Source organism: Buteo buteo, chromosome 16 (assembly GCF_964188355.1).
Source record: "Buteo buteo chromosome 16, bButBut1.hap1.1, whole genome shotgun sequence".
Classification (NCBI taxonomy): domain Eukaryota; kingdom Metazoa; phylum Chordata; class Aves; order Accipitriformes; family Accipitridae; genus Buteo; species Buteo buteo.
This window is the reverse complement of record NC_134186.1, coordinates 28457001-28477925: the sequence shown is the minus strand read 5'-3', so window position 1 is coordinate 28477925 and position 20925 is coordinate 28457001. Positions and strand designations below refer to the sequence as shown.

General features: G+C 41.5%; 1 protein-coding gene across 1 annotated transcript in view; it reads left to right on the top strand.

The window, feature by feature from the left end:
• Window positions 1-1091: 1091 nt before the first annotated feature.
• The window catches only part of SHANK2 (SH3 and multiple ankyrin repeat domains 2), a 360490-nt gene continuing 340656 nt past the window's right edge, over window positions 1092-20925 (top strand). The window contains exons 1-2 of the mRNA XM_075048288.1: window positions 1092-1152; window positions 10460-10589. The gene's annotated coding sequence lies outside the window, so the exon portion shown is untranslated. The remainder of the gene's footprint in view (window positions 1153-10459; window positions 10590-20925) is intronic.

Below are 20925 nucleotides of genomic sequence, written 5' to 3'. Positions count from 1 at the left end.
TGTTTAAAAAGAGCCCATTGAGAGCTACCGTAGTAAAAAGTTTTGTAACTATACAAAGCAGTTCAGGAAGTCCAAAAGTGAGTTGCTGAAGATACTTACATTTATTTTCTGTTCTATTTACTTTGAAACGGCTTATACAGAAAAAATACAGTGAGAGTCATTGTTATTAAAGTTCAGTGTGTCATTGTGCCTAAGGGTCAACTCCTTCAAGTGGTCTAAAATCCATATTCTTGCATGGAGTAAGTTGAAATCTGCACTAAGTGGCATTATTGATTCAAAATTGGTCTCATTTGGGTTTGGGGATAGAAAAAGTCAAAGACATGGCATTTTTAGGATGACATTTCACCGACTACTGGTCCTAACTTTGTTGCATCCATCAAGGACTCAAACTCCGGTTCTCACGACTCCCGATCCTTTCAGTGGCTTGGCGGCGATCCTAGTTGGAAATGAGTGTTTACCAAAGCGAGCTGTCGGAGATTCAGCCCGCTCCATCACAAACTGCGGTGCGTTTTTTGGGGATTACCTGTGGAGCCGTAGCTGCCCCCCTGGATTTGCAGGTACGTGGTGTCTGAGAAGATGTGGAGAAACGGCGGCGCGTGAGTGAGATCAGTGAGTCCCGTGCGTTGTCCGTGTGCTCCCCACTGCCTCCGTGCCCACATCTCCATCCAGGATTCCCCTTTCACCTTGAGACCGGTGGTCCCTGCGCCCACCCCACGCGTGGATCTCCTCACGGCTTCAGCCTGACGCCTTCCGTTCCTCTGGGAAATCAGTGTGTCAGTAGAAGTTTCTGCCTTCTCGCCGCGGCTGTGGTGTTCGCCCCGACTCGCTGCGGAGTTAGCGGTTGAGGAGGAGGAGGAGAGAGGGGGGAAGCAAGATTAAAAATTAAAACCCCGAGATGATTGAGTAGGCACGGACCGGCGCCGGCTGAGCTGCCGGCCAGCCCTCCGAGCTACGGGGACTGACCCAGCCCCGCCGAAAATGCGGGTATCCCGGCGGGGTGCCCCTCGCCCTCTCGCTTCAGCGGGGCCGTAGCGGCAACCGGGGGAGGAGGGCAGAGGGCAGCGCCGGTGCCGCCTCTCCCTCGGCGCGACCCGCCCGGGGGCGGCGGCAGCAGCAGCAGCGGCAGCGGCGGCCCCTCGGCGGGAGCAGCCGGTAAGAGCGGCGGCGGGCACCGGGGCGGGGGAGACGCGGGGCCGGCCCCGGGGCAGTGAGGCGGGCGCTGCTTGTCTGAGGGCGGGGAGGGCGGCGGTTCTCCGGCCCGGCCTCCCTCCCCTCCAAACCTTTCCCCTCCTCAAGCCCGGGAAAGGCGGCCCCGCCGAACCCGGGCGACGGTGGCGGCAGCGAGGCGTGAGGGGAGCGCTGTCCCCCCGCTGCTCCCTCACAGCTTCCCGGCTTATCGCGCGCCCCGTCACAGGTAGGCACGGCCCGGGGAGGGTGAGGGGGGGGGAACCGCGGCCGCCGGTTTTGCCCCGCGGAGTGTGTGTGTGTGTGAGGGGGGGTATGGTCCTGCCGGGCGGCGGTTCGAGGGATCGGCTCTGCCCCGTCCGGGGGGGGTCGGTGGCTGCCGCCCCGCCTCGCTTTGCATGGAGGCAGGTGAGTCGCGGGGGGGGGGGGGGAAGCTTCGGTAAGGGATCCCCACCGCTCTGGAAGCCCGTGAAGCTGAGGTGCCTGCAGGCGGGCTCCCCATCAACCCCTTGACTTTGGCGGCGGAGTTTCGTTAGCTCGGCGTAGTTCGGGAGGGGGGGGGGGGGCAAGAGCTGTCGGTCGGCTGGAAGGCGCCAGGCCGGGGCTGGGAGCGGTGAAGCGGCACGTTTGGGGCTGGTGAGGTGTGTGTGGGGGTGAGGGGCTGTGAGGAGGTGGCCAAGGGGGAGGCCGAGGGGTGGGCTGGGCAGGTGCCCGGGTGGACCCGGCTGTCAGGTATAGCGTGGGGGGGGGGGGTGTGCGTGGGTGGAAGGTGGGAGTACGAGCGCATCCTGACTTTTTTTTTTCTCAGAAGAAAGAGGGCAGGAAGGCAGAAGTAAGCAAAGGAGTAGGGAACGCTAAATCCTGGCTCGAAGCAGGGCCACCTTCCCTCAGCGGGAGTTTGGGTGATTCTGCGGGCAGGTAGAGGAGCGGGATGAGGTAGGAGAGGGGAAAGGGATCGGAGGAGGAATATCGGGAAAGTGCTTCCCGAGGGCCCCACGGAGTAGTAAAAGCAGTGGGGAATTGAGTCGACTGCTGGTGAGCTGTTGGCATGTTTAGTCCGCACCACCTGTGTAAGCAGGCCTTGCTCTTTAATGCAGGAGAAGTCACAAAACCTCCCTGCAAGTAACTGAATGCACCCGTGAATTTATTCTTCTCCTGGAAGTTTTTACATCCTTTCCTTTTTTAGATCTTCCTTTTCTCCTTTCCTGTGGTCTTGGCTCTGTTTAACTCCTCTTGGAATAACCTGCCTTGTTGAAGGGAGTCTCTGTGGGGGGGTGGAAATAAAGTCCTCAAAAACAAATGCTATCTTTGTTTAAAGCTATTTGTGGATCAAGGTTGTGACTTAACTGTGAAATAGCAGGGCTCTTCTTTGCTCATATTAAAAACACAATAACACATTAAAATAGTCAAAGTCTTGGGAGGTAACTAGGCTGAAATGCAATTCAGCAGTGTGAGACTTTAATGTAGGTTTTACAGTACCTCATGTCTCTTGTGAATAAATATATAATTAGTGGTAGTCCTTTTTGCAGCTTTTCTTTTTGTGTTTTACTTGAAGAAGTACTTCAGGGTAGAGATTATAATTGATAATACTTTTAGTCTTTCCCACTTTCTTCCTGAGGTCTTTAGCTATGTCTTTAGGTGTTTATGTTTGTTATGGTATGCTATGTTATTTTTATTGGTACAGAACATTACTTTAAAACCTGTTGTGCGTTGGCGGGTGGATTAGATTTCCTGTGGACCTGTCTGAATTAGACTTGTGATTGCCTAATTGCCTGTGATTGTGAAGAATGAGAATCAATAAACAACGTCGTCCTTCTCGTCTTGTGTTCCTCTTATAATACATTTGTATCACCTAGCACAGCGTGGCCTTAATCTGCTTGTCATTGTGGAACAAGTAATAGAGAATAGCACATAGCACTGTTGTACCTGAGGGAGTACGTAGACAAAGCAGCAGTGGCTGTTGCGTGGTCTGCGGGGAGCATGGTCTTTGGGCTCAGTAAAGCGCTGATGAACAGCCCACCTCCTGTCTGCAGTGGGAAACTGAGAGCACTTCCACATCCACCAGCTTAGATGTAATAGGAGACAGCAAGAAAATGGGTTAAAGTATGGATCCATCCTTTTCAGGTGTCTGTTCTGTTTAAAAGTTGTAACTACAATTAGTGAACGGGAGTACCTGCTGTTAAATTTTTGGATCTGTTGTTGGATACCATAGTAAGAATTTTTGGATTTGGGTGTGGATCTGAGTGGAAGCTGACAGGTCCTCAGCATCTCTGAAACGTAGTGAGTTTAAACAGACACCTATGTACGTTTCAGAGTTCCAAGACACTGAAGTCCCAGCTGTCCTCCTGGATGTCATAGGATATTAACTTTGCCCATATCTCCTATATTAAAAATCCAAGGACTCCAGTTAGGCCAAATATGTTAATCCCTCAGAAATCAAATGAGAGCAGAAACCACAAAGAGAGCATAGGGAAACAGAGATGTCAGTGCTCAGTTCCTTGCAGTGTCAGGAGGGGATGAGCCGGTTAGCCGGATCCCAGTGAGGAGAAGCCCTCCTGGTCTTGTAGAAGGAAGCAAAATGTCCTCAAAAGGCCCTTGTGAATAGGGGCAACACTTTTCCCAGTCCCAGATTTGATGGCCCATATGATCTTACATATATTAGGTATAAGCACCACCCAGGCGTTTGCAATGATTTTCCGCAGCACCTCAAAACTACAGTGCAGCTTTGGTACTTCTTCTTTAGCCACAATTGGTCTGATGGTTTAGAAGAATTAAGTTGAAAAAAGCAGCAGCTGAACTTAGGTAGCCAGGCTTGAAGACTGGCCAAATGCAGCATTATTCCTGTTCATCCTTTCCAGGTGTTTTGCTGTAAACTAGAATTCAAAGCCCATGAAGATACGGCTGAGAGTCAGGGCCATCTTACAAATTCTTTGCATTGATTCTGACTATGTCTTTTGATAGCCCTTGTTTTATCCCACAGCATTCATGCTTTCCCCTGCTGCTAGGTCTGGAAAAAAAAAAAATTAATTTCTTCAGGTTGATTATCCCCTGCCTCCATCCCAACTTTTCTCTTTTTCCCACACTTGTGCTTCTCTGTCTCTCAGCTGAGGTTAGTCAAGTTTTCTGTTTTCCTTTAGCTTACAGATTTCTCAGATGCTGTAACCCCTGGGTTACTCGTTAGATCCCCCTCTTAGAAATAACTTTGACTCTTTCTCACTGCGGGCTGCTCGCAGCTGGTGGCCAAAGCACTTTCTGAGTAGTTTGCGTCTTGGAAGTAGTACTTCTCTTCCTTGCACTGTGTTCCTGGAGTGGGTGGTCCTGCGGCTTTAGCCTTTTACGATGTGCCTCAGTTAAGGTGCCCGTAGGGTATCTGGGATGCGAGGAAGGAGGAGGGCTGGGAGGCGTGGTGGTCCTCCAGATCAGCCAAGAGTGGTTCAAGAAGATAAAGTGAATTATGCAAGAGAGTCTAATGGCTTGATCAAATTTCTTTCTTAAGTTTCATTGGCAGACTTCAATTTCACTGCTTCTGAGGTCAGACTGTTATGTTGGGGAGTCTGATGAGTGTTCACTGTGTAACAGAACTGTGAGTTTCCAGAGAAGCCCCTCAGAGCCCCAGTGTGGCATAGGTCTTCCCATCAAAGTAGTTTTCCATTAATTAAAAAACTATGCACCATAGATACTGTGAACTCTTTGGTAAGGATAGTAAAGTTATTTGTCTTCAGCCTTTTAATACTTTTTTTTGACCTTTGCTTATTTCTTCTGTGTTATTCATGTCTCTTGCATATCTGAAACATCTTTGCTGAAACCTACAGGATCATTGCTCTATTTTCTAATGTCTCAATCTCGTCCTAATCAAAAATGTAAATACATGCATAATGATTTGCATGTCATTAACTTCAGAAAAAGACTGTCATGCTAAAATCAATGTTTTTTGGAATCTAATTTTCCTGCCTGCCTGAGAAGTAGCACCTGGAATTCACAAACCAAGAATTCTGAAAATATAAACTACTTTCAGCACTGCTGTTTACTTTTTGCATTTTTCAGTTCAGCCAGGAAAGAACAGTAATTTAAAAATACGGTGATGGTGATTTTTCTAACCAGTTTCTCTCTTCAGTCTTTATACTTCAATAAAAGGCTTCATTGCTTTTTTATTTAAAAATGACCAAACTTAGCATGATATATACTTACACTGAACTTGCCAGCACCGATCTTGTTCTGATCATTTATGAACACAGCATCTAACACATTACAGAAATTTCAGGGAAAGTACCTATACCTGTGGACAGGAACTTGCAGATCTTGAGGAATACAGGGAAACCGGGAGAAAATGATGTCATTGGAGCTAGGGTAGCAGTGTAGCTGACCCTGGATTTCAGTTTCCCTAGCACACAGCTTTGTGTATGAACTGAAAGATCAGGCTGTGAGTCTCTGTATGGAGCAATCAGTAGACAAGGATACAACACAGGCGCTTTGCCAGAAGTTTACACAAGTGTTTTTGCTTGATGTCAGAGATGCTGAGAATAAAAATTCTTGGGTTCTTGCTTGGTTGTACACATGATTGTCACTGGCATCTCAGAGATGCTGAGTATATGTATTTGACACAGTCATTCTATCTTTAAGAATAAGCAGATGAGGTTTAATTCATGTTAAAAACCTAGGGTCTGAAATGAGCCCTTGATATGCATCGTTTGCCCAGAACTTAGGTCTTGTTTTAATAGGCTGCCTTCAAGTCAGTGAGTCTGTAAGCCAGCACAGGGTTACTTTGGATCAGATGCCATAGCTTGGAAGGGCTATCCCTATCTGAAAGCGCTCACAGTCTTTGAAAACAGGATTATCAGCAGTACTGCAAATACTGTGTGCTGCTCAAGTGCATTACACTGTTGGTTACAAATGCGTATTCTGGACTCCTTAGGAGCAAACAGAAGGTGCCACTGTTACTGATGATTCAATATAGCAGCTTTAACGTGTCTTTTCTTTCAGGAAGGAGGGGAAAACAGTGTACAACATTTCTGTTGCTACAAATAAAGACCTACTTCTAAATGGTAAGATAAAACATAAGGCAAACTGTGGATCAGATTTAAGTTCAAATTACATTTGAAAAAGCATTTTGATTTTCTTTGCTATGACACATTTAGCATATGGTTCTGTCTGATGTCTGAGATATGGTAGCTGTATTTCATGCTCAACATGGTTTCTAATACATTTCTGTATTGGAAATAAACAATATATGATCTCTCACTTAAAAAAACCCCAAACAAACCCTTTTTCTGCAAACCAGCTAAGTTTTTAGAAACCAGGTAGGCTACTGTGTCTTTTTGATGGAAAGAAGCATGGGAGAGAAATGCACCCATGTTCACTCTTGAGCATTTATTCTTCTTGTGTGTAGGGTCTGTTGTAGCATATGGGGAAATGTGCATTGTGCTCAGCAGTGTAAGTGTGCTGCAAAGAACTCCATAGCTATGCATGGTTGAGCAATAGGGTGCTTAATGAGAGGATGCTGAACCATGCAAGAAGTGTTGTGCCAACGCCTTAGAGGCACCAGAGACCATGCTTTTACAATTAAATAAAATAGGCCAGTGGCTGTTCTCTGTCCCCGAGGCCAAATGGCACAGCACAGCTCCCTCCCGCTCACCTGAGCTCGCTTCCTTTCCAAAATGGAGCGGCAGTGACCAGACTATCTGTTGGAGATGGACCCTCGGGTCTCTGAGTGCCTGAGTTGTGCCTGTTCACTCACTTTCTGGGATGCTGGGGTGAGCAGGCATAAAACATGCTAGCGAGAGCTCAGGCAATTAAGTCGCAAACAATCTCTGGCCTATTATGTTTACTAGTAAAGCTGTAGCTGTAATGTTCAGGACCTATGGTGTCGTTCTTCTGAAACTGTTATTGCACTTTCATGTAGCAGGGGTTGTTGTATATAATTGATTTAAACCATTTCATTCCAGCGTTTGGATTCTAAATGTCTCCAGTTTAGGTTTTGGTAACACTGTTATACTTAGCCATGTACACCATCGTTGCAATTTCAGATTCATAGTGCATGTGTGCTTTTTGTTTAATTAAACTTTACTGACAAAATATCAGCAGAGCGAGTACTTGACAAAATTTGAGAATTGTAATGAGGATGCAGTCGTTATGGAAATACGGTTCTGGGACTAACATCCTTGCAATTACAAACAGAGGATATTTACTCTGTCTGAGTAAATTTTGAAAGTGAACCTCAGAAAAAGCACTTAGTTAAATGGTATTTTTATGTTCAACACTGAGACTGTGAAGCTATGAAACCAGCAGTTTAAGTTCTAAATTTAAAGTTTAATCACCAGAGTATAACAGAGAATACGTTCAACAGTCCTTATTCTGATTATCAAGATACTCCTCCTTTAATTTGTGTTAACACTGCAATGGAAATATTTTAAATCATCCATCCATTCCACTGTCATGACTTTTACCTGGGGATGCAAGAAGAGGCTGTGTATTTTGAATAGTTTGTGACTTCCGCAGATCATCCTTTCACATTGTTAAGTCTCAGGTAGGGAGATCTGTTACTGAGTCATTTACACAAGCTAACAGTCACTGATGGACACAGTCACAGCTGGAATGAAGCCCAACTAGAGTACTGAGGGAAAAAGGGGTAGGTGAGAAAAAGAAACAAAGATGACATATTAAAGAAGGAGAGAAGTAGAGATGGAGAGAAATGACAAAGAGTGAAGCCTACCACAGTTAAAATGATGCATTATGTTAATCATAACCAGAGCGAAAGTGTTTGCTGACCTTAATGTGGGACATGTAGGTAAAAACAATCAGTGGAAAAGGCAACAAGAGAAGTGTCAGAAAAAGTCCTTAAAATGCCATGTATTTAATCCTGCTGGTAAAAGAATCTCTGTTGCTGGTGAAAACTAATGTCTCTGTTTCCCACCCCATAAGAAATGTAAAATTCTTTCCCAAATTTAGCTTTACTACTTCTACACCCTTTGGCTTTCTGCATTTGTGGTTGAACTGGTGTTCAGTTTCTTTGTTAAGCTGTAAAAGTCACAGTTAGTCAAATCTGCAGCTGAAAGTCTATGATGTTGACTTAAGTATAACAGACTCAAACTTACTTACCCCTTCTTGGGAAACGTTTTAAGTGTCTCTTCTCAGAATTTTTTTAATAAGAAATCTGGATCAGTTGTCTTGGTAGCTTAAGGTGTCACTGACAGTGCATTATACACTGGCTCCAATCTAATTTTTAACCAAAATGTAGGCTATAATTAAACCAGGCATATAATTAAAGAATTTGAGATACAACTTTTCTGGGTACAAAAAGATGCTTTTGTAATGAGAAAAGCCTGTGCTCAGATCCCATCAACCTAATTTAAAAGGAGGGCTGATTGCAGAAACTGTGATGTGCAGTAGGCTGTTAGTGAATTTTGTTGATGTTCCTCATAGGTATATTTTGAAAGCGGATTTTCCAGTGAAAGAGACTGATGTGAATAGGATGTGTCACTGGAAACCATGTTGCATTTAGGCTAACAGTCACATTTTGGTTAAAATTGTTGTGTATTAGCATTTTCCCATTTCCCCACTATTTTCTAATGTTTTACTGACCACTGTAACATATGGAGGTTTTTTTTCAATTAATCAAAAAGAGTGCACTGAGTTTCTCCGCCATGTAACGCCCCTTATGCAGTTATGAAACCGGAGGGATTCCCACCTGAGTCGTGCCCCACTGCCATGCTGCAGACGAGGAGGAGGAGGAATTGGAAGTCTGCCGCTGCCGCTCGCCTCCTCTCTGGAGAGGGACTTTCAAAAGACCTGAGCTGATGAAAAATGTAGTGTAATAAAACTTGTACCACTTGCCAGCCTTCAGGTTACTCCCAGGACATGTCCTTACAGCTTTGATGTTAGCGATAAGAGTAAATTTTAAACTGGCAGGTAACTGACCTGTGGAAATCTTGCACTAGCTCTTTCAGACCAGCTGCTTTTCAATTAAGTTCCCCTTACAGCATGTCATCACTGTAGCAAGCTCAGTAATTTGGCCCATTAATTTAGTCTAGCGTGTATACATATCTGTAGCCATTATTTCTGAAAATAGATTTTTAAGTACGCTATAAGTGATTGTAGCTGTATGAAACATTGTGTCTCTCTTAAATGATGTCTATCCAATTAGACAGTATTCTCATAGGACATGACTTTTGTGTAGTATATTGTTATTAGTTTTGTTATTATACATTACTTTAATAAGACTGCAGAATGATCCTACCATCAGTGCAGTGGACTGTATGATTTCTGTCTTCTCCAGGAAATATTAAGATAGGATTTTCTGAAGCATATTATAGCTTGAAAAATGTAAGCAAGAAGATGATACACTTTCCTACTACTGATAGTCACATAGCCTTTGTTACCCTTTGTCTCTTCCTAGGAATAATAAAAAGAAATGTGACTGCTGGCCAATTTTTTTTTTTTTACTTTATCCTTGGTTGTTTTATATATTTTTTCAGTAAGAATGTCTTGTATTAACTCCCACAAGCTGGAATTGCTGTGGGAGCAACAAAAGTTGGTGTGTACCCAAAGACCTAGTTCAGCTTAGTCATTGCCCATCTCCTATCAACGTATTGTTACGCTGTTCAGATTAGACCTGAAAAAGTTGAAAAGTTTAAAATGAAATGGCAATGTTTTTTGGTAGACAAGGCTTGTCTACCTGTCTACTGTAGGCAATTGCAGTTTATAAGCATGTAATTTGTATTAGGATCAGCAAGATGTGTCAGCTGTGGGCTCCTGAGAGGAGGGATCTAGATGAGGACTCAAGCAGAGACACCTTTTTTGGTTTTTTCACTGCCTGCTATCATAATGAAGCAGGGCCAGGAACCAAGGCAAAACTGGGGCCTGTACTGAGTGGCTTACAGGGCTTTACTGCTTTAAAATACATTTAATTAAGGGTTGGTTTCAATTCACCTAACTTCAGTGGTTTAAGTGCCTTCAGTGGTGAATAGAGAATGTTCCTTCTGAAGAGCCCTTCTTTCCCTGTGGCTCAGCCATCTCTGCAAGGGTGACTTTCACTCTCCCACCTGAGCTTGCAGTGGTGGCCGCTTGGCCGGGATGGCAGACCTGGCTCCTGTATCCCATAGAAGTCTGCATTTGTGCTCCGGTGACTCTGGCTTGAGAGAGGAGGATCTGAGGAGCTTCCAGGTGGAAGGCTGGCTGCTCCGTTTGCCATTGTCTTCTCTCTAAAATGGGCCTGAAACCTACTTGGGAAGTCAACAGCCCACAGAAATTTAACACCTTTCCTGTTTCTCACTTTCAGCCCTGTTACAGCCTCTTCGATCCATCCGCTCCCCATCAGAAAGCATAAACCCAGCAGGAGGGAGAAGCAGTCTGCAGGCTCGCCTTCGTGGGCACCAGCCGCCATACGAACGACTGCTCTTGGATGCAAGGTAAGGTCATACGGGGAAGAGGCTTATCACATGAGGGAGGAGTGATCTCAAGGTCAGCACTAAATATCCCTCCTGGCCTTTCACCCCACAGAGGTTGTCTCACACCTGCAGATGCTCTTTTTTCTGTTTTCTTTCCCTTGGCTATAAGTTTGAGATCGCCTCAGTGCTGTCCTCTGTGTAGTTACAACTTGGTGAGGGATGAGAGCTGGTGACAGAGATGCAACTCTCCCTCTCCTCCTGCAGTCTGACCTTAGTTTCAAAGTTTCCTATGACTACCACTGCTGCTGATAGTCACTGCATACCATCTTTACAGTTTGTCCTCTGATGTCTGCCAGCTTACCAGCCTGTAGTTGAGGTGTCATCTATGCTTTGCAAACACCACAAGCACCACCTGCAAAACTGAACTGGACATAGCATTTTTCCATCTGATGAAAAAGCATTACAGAAGAACCAGAAAAGTGTGCTTCACCTTGCCATCAGCATAGTGTTTATCTGATAGCGAAGGTTACCTCTAAACAAATATTTGAAAATGTTATCAAGATAGAACTTAGCTTTTGACAAATTTTGCTTTTTACTCTGGCCTTTACACTTTTATAGTCAGGTTTGGAAGGTCATGTTTTTGTATCACTGTGAATGCTGCTTAGCTTGTCAGTCATCTGTAAAATGAATGTGCAGAACAAAGCAATGTGAAATTTTTAGACTTCAAAACCCGTGAAAAACATTTGAGGAACAAAAGTGTTTATTTTACATACTTCGAGGTCCTCAGCTGGTGTCAACAGCTCTGCTGAGGTCAGTTAGTTATGCCACCTCAGAGCCGACTTCAAAATCACAAGCATTAATGCAAAGAGCAGGCAGTGTGAAGCAGCCTTTAAATGCCACATGGAAGAAAATATGTCTAGATCCCTAAAAGATCCATACTGCAAAAAACAGTCCAAGGTAGTATTTTGCTTTTTTACATTTCTCCTTTCTCCTGTTCCCCTTCCTATGATATCCCAGTAATACTGTATTCTTTGGTTTTTCTCCCAAGGAGAGTGATACCTCCCACACAGCTGTGTGATGGCAGTGCAGTAGCTTATATCCCATGGAGTTGGATCACATAGTGTGTCACTGTTTCTTTGGCTTCCAGTGGATTATATTTCTAATCCCAAATGTCTATATACAACAGCATTCTTGTGTCTGATGGTTTTTCCTCCTTCCCTTCTGTTGAGGACATGATCTTCATTTTTAATGAGTTCTTGAAATAAAAACCTTCCTTATGTTTCAAAGGCAGAAAAGAGAAAGAGGAGCCTTTTTTAAAGTTCAGCTGAAAACTTAAACACTTCCTTGAAATTTTCTCTCCTGTGGTAATCCACCTATTTGGTACGACTTTCTCTTCTGTCGATAAAGCTGGACTAAAACTCTGAGGATTACTATGAAACTTTCCTCACATGAGACTTTAGATTCACAAAGAAGGTGTAAAACTCTATGAAAGAATATTGCGTAGTGAAAAATTACATGTGTAGTTGTATGTTCATTATATTCATATTTATTGATACCTAAGAGTCTATACTTTTTAACATGAACTGAAAATGATATTGTGCTGAGATCCTCAGATATCAACGTTTCCTTACTGGTTATGTAGGAGTGTAAAATGGTCACATGAAGTGTAGTCTAATTAATGGCCTTTTTGTAGTTTATGTTGCATATCAGTGTAATCGTTAACCCAAGCCTTGCTCCACAATGTCATTGCAAAATATTTTGTTCTTATTTTTTTCCCTCTTAGCTCTCCTACCATTTGGCTACAGCTGATTTTTTTTGTGAAATTACTGTTCAGTCTTTCAGCTTCTCTTCAGTTCTGTCAACTCTTGCTTTGAAACCTACTTTTTAATATCTTTCTCTCTTTTTTTTTTTTTAACTGCTTGAACTAGATGGTAGCTTTAGCTTTTCAGTTTGGAAATTTGGGCTATTTTTTTTTTTTTTTTTATTTTTTTTTTGGTAAACAGTTTAATCTATTGTAATCTCTCAGTAAGTAACCATAAATCATAATATTTTAAAAAGTTTGTTGAGTGAAAAGCATCATGTATACAAACTTTTAAATACGTCATCTCTGAAAGGCATGTATTCAACTGGTGACCAGAAGAGTGAGCAAGATTCCTTGTTTTCCAGACCTTTATTTATATGCCAGCTGGTTAAGAGAGAAGGTCTTCAGATTTCCGTGTAAATATTACATCTTTCCCTGAGTAATAAAGAAATTCTGTGATTGTAGAATTAGATTCACAGATGCAAAACAACAAGAAAATAAAGCTCGATATGAAAATGAACAACAACAAATTTCATTTGTGCTTTAGACTCACTTTCTATTGAGTCTGTGGAATCACATCAGTGGGAGAGCTTGGGTCCCTTTTGGCCCTTCGGCTGATGCACAAGTTCTTGATTTCCTAAACATCTTATGTTTCCGTGTGCTCAGTCTCTATGCTTCACCCACAGATTAATTTTATTAGTTTCTCACAAACTGTATACAAATGTTGCATTGCTAGTTGCAAATATATACAAAAATGTTTGTGCTCCAGTAGCACCTAGAGGTGTTAAACAGGTGGCATTTTGTCCTGCTGTGTACGGTAGAGAACATTGATTTTGCCTTGAAAGCTGTCTGCCTTAAAAATAATATAAAAATGGAGTGTAAAAAAACCAGCAATAGAGCTGGAGAAAGTAATCAGTATATATAATCCTGGTGTAATAAAGTATGGGCATAATTTTGTCAGTTCAAACCATGCTAATGTTCTTTCAAAACGAATTAATAAATTTGTATGAAATACTTGAATACTATCACGCATTTAGAAAAAGTCATGTAATCATTGAAGCGAGTTTATTAGGTAACCATAAATATTGGCTGTAATTGGCTGCAGGGAAAAAAACCCTCAAACATTTTGTACGTTTTTGCTTCATGACTATCTTACATACCTTAATATTTCTGTCATGTGAAAGTCTGAGAGGTTGGTGCAGTGGATGCCACACCTTATATGCTACCTGTGTGTGTAAGGGTTATTTGGTTAATGCTTTTTTTTGTTCTAGACTTCTTAGGGAGCTTGTAGAGTCTTTGTCACTGAACACTTGTAAGAACAAGTAAGAGAGACCTTTTGGCATATACCTAGGTCTACTTTTGTCTTGCTTAGGGGCAGAGAATGCGCTAAACACCTTCTCGATGTCTGTTTGGCCCCAATTTGCCTGGTATTCGATCTATCTGAAGTGGTCAGCTAAAATTTTGCTGGTAAATAGTTTATGAAGCTGAGAAAGTGTAATTGAATTTGTTTTTCCTCAAAAAATTTATTTCCTGAATGTTGCACACTAGTTTTTTTTCTACTGATGATAATCAGTTAATAGTTTCTCCAAAATTTCTTCATTAATTCACCTGTGTGTGAGGAAGACCAAAATCCCTTGTTCATTAGTGTAAAGCATTTTGCTAAAAGAACATGTAGCCCTATCCAGGGGGGGTGTAAATTCCTGCTCTAGTTTCTGGATGTGGATCATTTAATTAATGGACTGGCTGATAATGGGGACATGCCTTTAACTCAGGCTTTCTTAAAAAAGGACAAGAGTGTGGCAAATTCCTGGTGGCTCACTGAATTATAATGCTTTCAGAAGAGTCACTAAAGTAGTTAGAAAATATTCTGGGTGCACTGATCAGTTGTTTAGTCGGATGAATGCCAACAGGATGTCTGTGTTCCTTGGCTGGAGTGTCTCAGAGGTAGATGGAGAGACTGTTGGTATTGTCACTTCTGGCAATATAAAAAACTCACTGGAATGATGGAAATTACCTTTCCATGCACTTCTCTTCCATTGCAAAGGTCATCATGATTTCTTAGGTCATGATGGAATGTGTTGCCCCGAGGACTGTTCAGTGAGGTCTCCTAAACAACATCATTAAGGTGGTCCGTCCTTTGTAAAATGCTTAGGTTTCTGTGAAGAGAAAAGAGTGTGGTGGCCTAAGAACAGTTGTTTTCAATTTCTTGAAAAGGTTGAAAAGAAATGTGTTTCAAAACCAGTGAAACTAAATTATGTGTAAGCAGTTGACAGTTATGTGCATTTGGAACTGTTTTTGGTTCCCCCCCCCCCCCCCCTTCTTTAACTATTGCATCCTAAGCCACAGTAATGACAATGATCCCAAAATCAGGCATTATTAAGGTACAAGGTTTTTGTGTAGTACATTTAAACTCAAGATCAGAGAAGCATGCAGAAGAAAACTTCTGCTGACTTTTAGTTCTACCAAAGTAAACATTATTTTAATTCTGTTGGCATACTCCTGAAAAGAAGCTGCAAACAAAGTTTGGTTGGTTCAGTAGGATTTTAGAAATTTTATTATGGCAAAAGAAATACGTAAGTTAGATTTTAATTTGTCTTACCCAGAGCATTCACATCTACTTTATACCTTGCCAGGAAAAAAATCTTTAACTGCTCTGTGTTTTATTTCTTATTTACTGGATTGCATTCCAGAGTTGCTGAGGAGATTGCTGTAGTAAATGTCATTGGTGGCCATGCGATAAGGGAAGTCTAACCTACCAGAGCATTTGGTAAAAGTTTTTTCCCTTTCTCAACAGAAATTTGACAGGCAGTTAAAACCAGAGGCTGTAAAAACCTTCAGGCCAGGCAAGTATGGGAAACGCAGGGCAGCTATCACTTAGGGCTGGGCATGAGTGGAAGGAGTAGGACTGGTCCCCATGCAGAACAGTCCTAAAGCTAGAGGAGCCAAAGAGCGATGAAGCCGAAAGTCAAACATTATCATCCTTTGAATTTTCTGGGCTTATTCTGACTTAAGTGGTGCAAGGAGAAAGGGTAGTGTGTAGCTACAGGACACTTGCGTTAGACCTGGTTATAGGGATTGTCACAAACACTGGCTGTCCTTTAATAAGCAACAATTCAAATATGTTGTAACTGTGTCCTTTATTTTAATGTTGAACAGAGGTGAATATGTTGTAATAGAGACCTCTTGGTAAAGGGGATTACGTTATATAGGTTTGAGATGAGAATGAAAATAATATACTTGAGGGAGGTTTGAAAGAATTATAGACAAAGCGTTGAAAGTCTCATCTAAATCATTGAATTACATCATTCCTGTACAACCTGTGTGGTCCTTCAACAGCAAAAGGCCTCACAGAGATGTTGATAACATTGTTTAAAGGAGTTTATATAGTGCAGTCAATATGAGTAACTTTTTTTTTTAAAAGTCTATGATGTTGTATGAGTATCTGATGCTTAGGGAAAGGCTTTAAGAATAGGTCAAATATACTGCAATATGTCCCATTCTTTCCTCTGAGCGTTTGTGTTTCAAGGGCTTTATTTAAAGCTCAATCATGCAGCCTGTGTGCAGAACAGTTACTTGGTGAACTCAAGTTGGTACGTGATTTGTTTTCTCAGGGTCTCAGATGTCTGCGTGTCAGCCATCATCTATGGAGGGATGGATTGCATACCAATACCTGCTGTATTATGATATACAAGTTCTAATTTTAAAGAATGGTGTTTTTAATTTTCAGAGATCTACACTGTGTTAGGCACGAACAAGAAGGTCCTTAGAAGAGGACTGAGGACATCATTTTTCTGCTATGTAAACACTTAGTATGACATAATTCTTTAATACTATATATCTCTGCATCTCATGAAGGATGTAGTGGAATTGGATGAGATACAAAGGGAGAATAAAGAAGCTGTGACTTCAGTTTGGAGAGGAGAAGGCTGAGTGTGAAAGAAATGAAGTTTTCAAAATCATGAAGGTGGCAGATTAAATCTATGTGGAACTGTTGTTCATTGAGTTCGCAACGTGAGAGCTAAAAATTGAAATTTCTGGTTGAAATTGGTAGATTGGTTTAAAACAGATAAAGTACGTTTTTGCACAGTGGATATTGTACTATGTGGACTTTGTAGCATGTCACTACCAAGATGAAGCTTGTAATAAGGGTAAGAGGCTTCTTGGAACAATGCAAAAAGATTTCCACAAATGCTATCCGAGTAGGACTGGGTTAAAACCAGACCACAACATCTGAATACTGTTGGACTGAGGAATGTATTGACCTCAGCCTTGCAGTTCTCTGATCGGTTTGGTAAGGAAACCTGGTCAATGCTGGCAACAATGCATTGCCAGCATGACAGTTGTTGGAAGACACTTAGGAATTGCGCTTTTTTGGGGGAGAAGAGAATCTGAGGGTTTGTTTTTTTCTTCTCACTTTATGAAACAATGTCTTGATGGATAGCAGGTTTTCAGAGCATCTAGGAGCTCTAGAAGTAAACCTTTAGTGCGTTATGGGGAAACTCAGTAACCTCTTAATTGAAAACATTACATTTCAGGTGGGACTTTTACTGATAATGTTGTGTTTTAAGCTATTAAAAATATTGTTTGCAAATTGAACAATAGATAATGAGCATAAATATCCAATTTGGTAATTACGATGCTAGTAGGTCATTAGCAACTGATTCTGTTAGTACTTAGTGATGATACTTAATTTGAGTTGCTTACTACTGTGTTTGCATTTCTTGGTACTAATGAGGCATGCAAGATACTCATGTGATTTGTCCTCTGAAGATTTATCTGAAAAATACTGCTATAAACATAGTCCTTATTGTTTTCCTCTCAATACCATTTATTCCCTTTTCTGTTTCATATTAATAATCAAGTAGTTGTAATTTCCATGCTTGTAACTTCCATGCAAGTGCCTGCAAAATTTATGTTCAGAGAATGTTCTTTGTACTCCTTTTCAGTGCCATATTAATTTCTTTCGATTTGTCTGTGATTGGTAATGTTATAATGTCCACAGTACCAATAAGAAAGTATAATGATATGACTCATTGGAGTTGAGGTGCTGTGTAGATAGCATCTACTCCTGTCACACTGCAGTCAAGGAAGGTGAAGTGGAGGTAGGAGGTGGATGGAGAGAGAAGACTTGCAATGCAAGGCACAGCCAAACTAGCCATGGCAGGTGGGCTTGTTAATAAGAAACCACAATAGGTTTTGGCTAGATAACATTGGATAGGTTAGATTCATGGTTTTGGCATAATGCTCATGGTATCTCTCCCAGCTGAAGCTGTGACTGATAATCTCACTGAGGCAGTGATGCAGTATCTTCAGAGCCCTTGATGAGTTTTTCTCCAGGAACGTGTTCAGTCGTACTTTGAATGTATGCTAAGCTTCGGTGACCAATGGCAGCCTGTGGCAGTGAGTTCCTCAGCTTCACGGTGTGTTTTGAACTCGTGAGATTCACTTGCTGTTTCTTACTCCTTTTATTAGAGGAGGTAGGAAGTACTCTGCTTGTTCTCTCCGGGCACTCAGAATGGTACATACCTCTCAGTAAACTCTCCCCAGTCTTAAAAAGTTGTAATATATTTTCTTCTTCTGTGCATGCTAGCTGTTTTATATATTTATTTTCTTGGCCAGCTTCTGTATCTTTTCTAGTTCCACCCTAGCCCTTTCAAGACTGGCAGAGGAAGACAGAGAAAGAATAGGGCCAGGACTTGCTTTTCACATATTTATAATGTGACTTAGTATCTTTTATTTTGTTCTTTATTTCTTTCCTAATATTCTAGTTATTCTTGTGAATGCAGCACATAAACCTGACATTTACAAAATACCGTCTGTCTTGAATGGCAGTAATTAGCTCAATTTCCATTGCTGTATGTGTAGAGCTGGTTTTGCCCATGTCACTTTGTATTTATCAACTTCATATTCGAACTGCCATTTTCTTACCCAATCATCACTTTCTTCTGCTGCTCCCTGCTGCCAGCCTCTTTCCTCCCATCAGATTTCTCCTACACCTTGTTGAACGTTAATTTGGAAACAATCAGCGAGTGATGTTAAGTTTTGCTATTTGATGTAGCCCTGCAGACAACTAGTGATTCCTCCTCTGTAGGAAATAGGACCCAGAGCTGTTCTTTGGAGGAAGACTTCTCTTGGGACTCCCCCAGGATAGCTCAGAGAGGTCAGGCTGCTCAGATCTTACTCTGTGGGTTATTGCCAATCATGGCTTTTACAGCTATTTTGTGCTCCCTGTTTTTATTTATTTCTTTCATGTAGCCAGAAAAGCATACTTGGTCACCTAGAGATTAAAGAATTCCTTAATGGAAGCCATATACGTCTTTCAGCAAATGAGTATTTTGGTATTTCACATGCACAAATGTGCTCTTCACAGTTCCAGATACTTTTTTTTTTCTTTCTTTTTAGGTCTGTGGTGCACCTTGGAATTTTAGCTTAGGTCAGGGTGACACTGTGCAACATTAGCTTTGTTTGATTCCTGACAGACATGCACCTTGTATTTTCAGGGGACAAAGGGAAGGGTTGATTCTGTCTGAGATTGCATTTGAATCAAAATACTCTGTTTCTCAGGGTAAAGATCACTCAAACAGAGGTTACAACTACCCTGTGTATATGAATATTTGAATTCACTTAACAGGCTACATGGCCCTATACTGCTTTGGGGCATATTAACATTTATTTTTTCGGCATGGAAAGTCAGTTCTCCATATAGCAATCTACATATTTGTAGAGCTGGTTTAGTGATCTGTAGTAGCGGAGTGTCTTTTTATAGGTATATATGACTTTTTCAATACCTTATTTGTTGGGCATAAATTTTCTTAGTATTATATTATTTCATGGTATTTATTGGGTTAAACAAAAAAATTTGTGGATAACGAAACTAGGTCACGTGGACAAGACTAATTAACCTGTATATAGGCAGTTAAGACCAGGAAAGGGAACAAGCTGTGAATAGAAGAAACACATGACAAAATGCAGTGTGACCCGTATTTGAAAGTTAGGGAAAAATGTATGTGCTTTCTTTAATTGTATTTAAACTTTCTATATTCTAAACAGATCCAAGTTTGTAAAAATTGAAGACCCTAAATTACATTCATACTATGAGTAGGGATACAGTGCCAGATAAATCCCCTGTGGAAATAATAGCTGATGTTCTGTGCAGTAGATCCTTACTGGAAAATCCAAACTAATAAACAAATTGATGCCTGGTGTAACTCTGTTTACTGCAATATGTTACATGAGCAAGGATTTTATATCCGTGGCTCAGATGCTTTGTTAGTATTAATAAATGAAGTTCCAAATGTACCAAATATCTCTGTGGTGATTCAGAGAAAGGACAGTATTTTTTACTTCTCCACAGAACCCAAGTCAGCAGACCTTAAATTCAGTACTTTAATACGTTAATAAATGGGCCAAGTCATCATTTGTGGTATACTGCAGAGAGTAAAACCAGTGCATCACTGATACACCAGTCCGAAGCTCATGTCTCGGTGTCAGTAATGGCATGCAAACACAGGTAACACTATCACAGAGACGATGTTTTTTATGACAGGGAGTCAGCATTGTGCAGCTGTGTCTCACAGGTGCTCAACTGGAGGCAGCTGGAGTCAAGTGTCCTTTACATAAAATGTCTGAATCTGTCTTTTTAGGGGTTTCTTTTCCTGCTGTAATTCTTTTGTCATGAAAATGTCAGTGTATTTTCAGCAAAAGTAAGTAAGCGTTGCATAATTTGGCTGATTGGCACGGGTTCTATTCCTCTAACTTGAGATCTCTACTGAGATTTGTGTACATCTGTCAATTTTATTGTTCTTTCTCCCATCCCTTTATCAGAGAAGATGTATTTGTCTGGGAACAGTGACTTCCCTGGGGATGATGGGTTGTTATTGAGACTCAAAATTGATACCTGGTTGTTTTGAACTGAGATTATGATCTTAATGCATTGCTTGCATGTGGCTATCTAAAATGTGCAAAGACTTATGAATGTGTAAGTTGTGGAAAGCTTTTGTATTCTTCCATTTGTTGTGCTTCCAGTTTTGTTGAATTTTTTTTTTGCTATCTGTATTCATAAAGGAAGGAAGAGAATCCTATCCTAAAGTAAAACTATTCATTTAAAACACAATGTATTGTTGGTACAGATGCCCAAGATCTGCTTCCGTTCTGCATATCTGCTGTGTTAAAGCACATAAACGTGTGTTGTAATATCAATGAGTCTAATCTTATTGAATCTCTCCAACATATATGAAGATAATCCCATTTAGGCAGCTCAAAAAATTCATGGGAATGTTTTGTTACTTGCTATACCTACATGCTGATAAGTCTTGTTCATTATAAACTGTGCTTATAGCACCTTATCAGGCTCGTGCTTTCTTGTGGTTTTATTTCCTCATCTGGTTCCCTTCCAGCTCATCACATTGCACAATTAAATCCAAGGCTGGATTAGGAAGCTACATCCCAGATCCTGTTGAATCGAGCGATTGCATTTGGGGAGGCAAACTCTTTCTGGGAGTCTGCCTGAAAACTGCTACAAGGAAAGGCTCACATGCTGCTCATCTAAAGGGCATT